We start from the raw sequence: 5467 nt of genomic DNA on the forward strand, positions 1-5467 counted from the left end.
GGAGTTGGTGATGGACAGGGAGGCCTGGCGTGCTGCGATTCATGGGGTCGCAAAGAGTCGGAGATGACTGAGCGACTGAACCGAACTGAGCAGTGAGAAGAGCAGTAAGAAAACTCAATTCCCAGAGTTGGAACAAGAGCCCAGAGCATGGAACAAGGCAGGTTCTCCACACGGCCTGCCGACATGCTTAATTTTCAACATCTAACACAAGTCTGGACGGTGAAGGTAGAAGCTTAAGCGGTTCATATCCTCACTCCTCTAACCCAGAAAATTTCTGAGGAGTGGAAAATTCTAGTGAGAACAAACATTTAAAAATTAATTCAGTACTGTGAGCAATTCCAACTCTGTACCCCTGGCACCCGGTAAAAACCTGGCACGTGAGGAATGCTCACTGAGCTCCTCAATGGGATGAATGCAGCACTCTACCCAAAACGAAACGACCTCAGTGAGAGATCACCGCCTCAGTGTCTGCAGCTGCACTAAGATCGGATACTTCTACATGACAGTTTTTGAAAGAGCTTTCTCCAGCCTCAGGCTGCAAGATGCTGGATGACTCCAGAGCTGAGCAGTCCAGCTCATCTGCTTCACCTGGCCAGTCTGAAAGGTACATCATTTGCTTATATGACTGACTGAGCCCTACATTTTGCTGTTTTTTCAAATGAACTTGAGCAAGATAAGGATGGAATTTTCACACTCATATATAGTTCCTCCTTGTATTTGCAAAAAGCATCCAGGTAACCATCAAGAAACTGAATAGAGGCTAATACACATGAAAAGATGTGAAGAATTTTCTAGGCTGTCTCACCTGAGGCACGCAGTGGTAGTAATCCCACCAAGAGCCCCTTTCTTCTTGAGAAATTAAATATGTCAAATCTGGGTTCATTCAAAAGGTACTTTTTGAGGCCTCTGTCATGGAGCCACATTCCAGAAGATCCTGTAAGTCATTTATGGAAATTGAAATTGCAATGCAGTGACAGAAGGTAGAGCTGGGACCACAGCTCCAGAGATGGCCACTAGGACACTTACTCTGAGTGTGAAAATTATATTTCTAAAGAAAATAGTATAAACAGAGGGAGAAGCACTTTATAAACATATCCGGATAACTGTTGCCATGGGAGGTGTTTCATTTGGCAAGAATCAATAAGTCTAGAAGCAGGCCATAATGTCAGAGGTGCTTTTAACAGGAAGGGTTTAATACAACCTTGTGAAACCTTCTGGAAACCATCAGCCCAGACCAGGAATCTCTGTTTGGACACTGGTTCTGGCCACTCAGAATGATGCAACTCTCCATTTTTTTACGTCTGGAAGAATAATGCAATTGCCCCTTGACCTCTACTTGCCTTAATTGCCCAAATAACCTATTAGATGAAGTAAAATATGAAGTAAAATACTTAGATATACTTCCATGATCTCACAATCACAAGACCAAAAGCATTCTGTTCAAAATTCTATATCCTATTTGATATAAATTTTCTCAGTATATGAAACCCAAGAAGTAAGCTTTCAGTAAATTATTCCACATATCCCAGTGCAGGCTTCCCTGGTGGCTCAGACAGTAAAGAATCCATCTACAACGTGGGAGACCTAGGTTCGATCCCTGGATTGAGAAGATCCCCTGCAGGAGGGAATGGCAACCCATTCCAGTATTCTTGCCTGCAGAATCCCATGGACTGGCGGGCTACAGTCCATGGGATCTCAAAGAGTCGGACACTACTGAGCGACTCAGCAGTGCAGGCATTTTAAGAACAGAGATTGCTGAAAGCACTAGGGTTGGGATGATTTCAACAGCTTACCACAGCAGAGTAACTCAAATCCCAGGAAATGCACTGTTTGGGTACAGAAACCAGCAAAGAATAACAAAGTTTGCACAATAACCTCTAATCACACTGAAAACAACTAAACAGACCATGTCCACATGTTCTATTAACAGAGCGATTCTGAAGGGTCAACACTTAAGGAGACTCAAAGGAACAGAAACCCTCACAATGGCCCTGTGGCTCTCTCTGTACTCACAGGATTGGTCTGTGGACAGAACCACTCTGAGTTATTTTGCCTCTAGAAACCAGAGGGAGGAATAGCAGCCCTGGATCCACACACATTCCCATGACAGTGTGTCACAAAAGTAATAACCAAGATGTTCAATTGCTTCCAGACCTTAGTCCGGTTTCCTTCACTACTAACTTCTGTGATGTATAACACGTCTCAAACCTGTAACTTCTTGCCTGACCCTCGGTCCTGTGTCTTGGTTGGGGGTAAGGACCAGAAGCCTCTTACAGGTGAAAAGACCTGGGAGAAGTGGAAGAACTTCTCCAGGACGTCCCCATCGGCTCTGGCCTGGCTCTGCCTCAGGCCGTGTCTGAAGGTGGATCACAACCTCACGGCCCCCGCAGGCCTGGCTGCAGGGGGAAGGGCTGAGAGAATGCTGAAGTCAGCTGCTTGTGAGTCTCTGAGTCAGCATCTTCAAGACCAGAACGGCTGTTGAGAAATAAGACTTCTCGCCCACAAAACCCCAAACATAACAGTGATCTGAGAGCTTGAAACCAAAGGACTCAATTTCAGAGTGGGAGCCCCAAGCTGACCTCGGGAACAAGAACTGTGGGTGGACCCCTCACCCACCCGCTGCTGCCTCCTGAATAAGCTGGAGTGCTTGTGAGACAAGCAACGAGGAGCTGGGCAGTACATGGATGGGCAGGCAGGGTTGCATGCATGCGGATGGGTCCTGCCTGGAGCTGGGCATCCTTCCTGGATGACCTCACATCACCCACACTCCTGACCTACAAACTACTGTCTCCAGAAAGACTTGGATAGCTTCAACTAGCTATTGCTTTCAAAGTGAAGGGGTGGTGGTTTAGTTGCTAAGTCGGTCCAACTCTTGCAACCCCATAAACTGTAGCCCGCTAGGCTCTTCTGTCTGTGGGATTTCCCAGGCAAGAATACTGGACTGGGTTGCCATTTCCTTCTCCAGGGGATCTTCCCGACCCAGGGATTGAACCCACGTCTCCTGAATTGCAGGGGGATTCTTTATTGTCTGAGCCAGAAAGTGAAGGGATGGAGGCGGCTAATTGGAGATGCAGTGGAAAGACAGCCAAATGTTCTTCTAATCATTGCTGTGTTCAAGTAATTCAACTTCAGGTGCTTCTTAGGATATAATATAAGAAAAAAAAAAGCAAGATACAAAAGTGCATACACATATACATTTAGAAAAAAATTTAGATGGGAGACCTCTTAAAATAAGAATGCTGGAATGATGAACAACTTCTTTCTTTCCCTTCAGAATATTCTAGACCTAAGAATAATCCTCCAGCTAGCTGGAATCATTCTCTTGACTGAGGACACAGAGGGTAAAAGAAGTTTCTTGTCTGCTTCACCAGATGGTCCAAATTAATCCTGGTCACCAAGAAGGAGACAGACAGCTCAGACTGACCACACTTCCATCGACTCCCCTGTATTTTTCAAATTTTCCTATGAGGGAACAGAAGACATCCAGCTCAGCAACCCAGAGGAGTTAGTGACTCAACATACCACACAGGCAGGAGCCCCAAAGCATCTCTAACCTCCTGTTTCCTCACTCGGGGACACGTGAGAGTCTCCCACCGGCGCATTTTTGGCACTTGAGGGGAAAGGACAGCATTCCACGATAATACTTGCTAATTTGTTTAAAAAAAAAAAAAACTAGCTGAAAGCCAATTACAGACACAGTCAGGTATCTTAGAGTGTTTGTGGCGGCAGTCTGTCCATCCCGCCATGCAGGACTCATGGGGAAGGTGGCCCCGTGTGCACACTGGGAGCGACTACAGCTCCCAGGAGTGTGTGGCCCTGATTCTTAGAGGAGCTAGCAGTCAGCAAGGCAATGTGCTAGGTGCTTAGACACGTTCTCTTACTGCTCACTAAAGTCCTGTGCCCAGAGGGACACAAGCAGCCCATGGTGGTGCTGGAGTCAGGCCCAGGCCTGCCTGATCCTAAGCACTTTTCTGCTGATCCAGGGGAACCATCCAACCCCTCAGGAAGAGCGGATCCCTGTTGCCTGTTCAGCACATCAAATCCAGACCCTATCAGTTAGCTGACTCTTCTACGACACCATACGTCCTACACTTTCTAGAACATTTCCAATTTTGAGCATGCCACACCCATGTATGTGTCTCACAGTGTGGTCTGCCCCTGGAGACCTCACTGGCTTATCCTCCCCTGTGCTACCATCTGCACTTGTTTCTCCTGTGGACAGAATGGGGGTTACTCCTCCCACAGGGACAGATGGTTTCTATGATCTGATTCACTTTACATGTTTGTGCTTCATCTTCCCTGCCACACTCCATGTTCCTTCTAAATCAACACTTCACCACTGGGAGACCATTCACAAAGAAGGGATCCTGGAAGCAACAGAACATATAAGAGAATAAGAGGTAGTAGAAGAAACTATAATCTTGCCCAAAACTGTTCTGTTCACTCGATCTGTAGGTGGCATGGTGTTGGACAGACTGACCTTTAAGAGACGTGTTAAAGGACACAGTGTTTCACCAGAGTGCCACTCCCAGAATGGGAACTGCCAAACTTCCACTTAACTGTAATCCATGTAAAGTCCTTTGCTTAGATTCAAACACTTCAGTGCTCAGATGTGACACAACAAAAACTTGGCTTTGCTACAGTTCATTCAAATATTAATCTTCAACTTTTGGTAGTCAAGTTAAAATTAAGTTCAACCGTACAATGTAATTGTTTAATAGAAAAGAAAAGGTGAGCGTTGTTAGGAGGTGTTTATGAAAGTGGAAAGTTCAGGTCACAGGCAGCAAATGTTAGTTGAACCTGGGGCTGAGCCCCTGTTACCCAGATGACAAGTAACCTGCCTGATTCTGAGAAGCGTGCTGAACAAAATGACAGAGCCTCAAAGCAGGAAGAGACCTGGTATCTAGTTTGGGTTAAGAAAAGAGAACAAAAAATTGTAATATTTTGAAAATTAAAAAAGAAAAGAGAACAGAGAAACACAAAGAAGTTCTCAGATGTTTTAGCAGGTTGCCATATGGAAAAGGGAAGCCTAAAATGTGACCCACCAGTGGAAGTGACTAAGAAACAATTTTTTGTTTGATATAAAAGAAAACTTTCAAATCATACCTGTAGGAGGCAGAAGGATGGCCCTCAAAGATATGCAGAGCCTAATCCCTGGAACTTGTATCAGTGTTACTTTACAGGGTAGAAGGGACCCTGCAGATGTGATTAAGTCAAGGATCCTGAGATGAGGAGACTGGTCTGGACTATCTGGTGGGTCCAATGCAGCTGCAGGGCTCCTTATAAGGGGGAGGCAAAGAGCATCAGAGCAAAACAGAGGTCAGAGAGAGATGTGAGGATGTTTCAGTGCTGGCTGTGAAAACAGAGGAAGGTGCTACAAGCCAAGGAATGCAGATGGGTTTCTGGAAGTTGGAGAGGGCCAAGGAACAGATTCTCCCTTAGAACTCTGAGAAGGAATGCAGCCCTG

The 5467-nt window shown here is 45.7% G+C and overlaps 1 protein-coding gene across 1 annotated transcript in view; it reads right to left on the reverse strand.

Moving 5' to 3' along the window:
* ITGB5 (integrin, beta 5) overlaps positions 1-5467 on the reverse strand; it is a 106980-nt gene that overhangs the window by 24993 nt on the left and 76520 nt on the right. The window lies entirely within an intron of this gene.

Source organism: Bison bison, unplaced genomic scaffold (assembly GCF_000754665.1).
Source record: "Bison bison bison isolate TAMUID 2011002044 unplaced genomic scaffold, Bison_UMD1.0 scf7180017864032, whole genome shotgun sequence".
In the NCBI taxonomy this organism is placed as follows: Eukaryota; Metazoa; Chordata; class Mammalia; order Artiodactyla; family Bovidae; genus Bison; species Bison bison.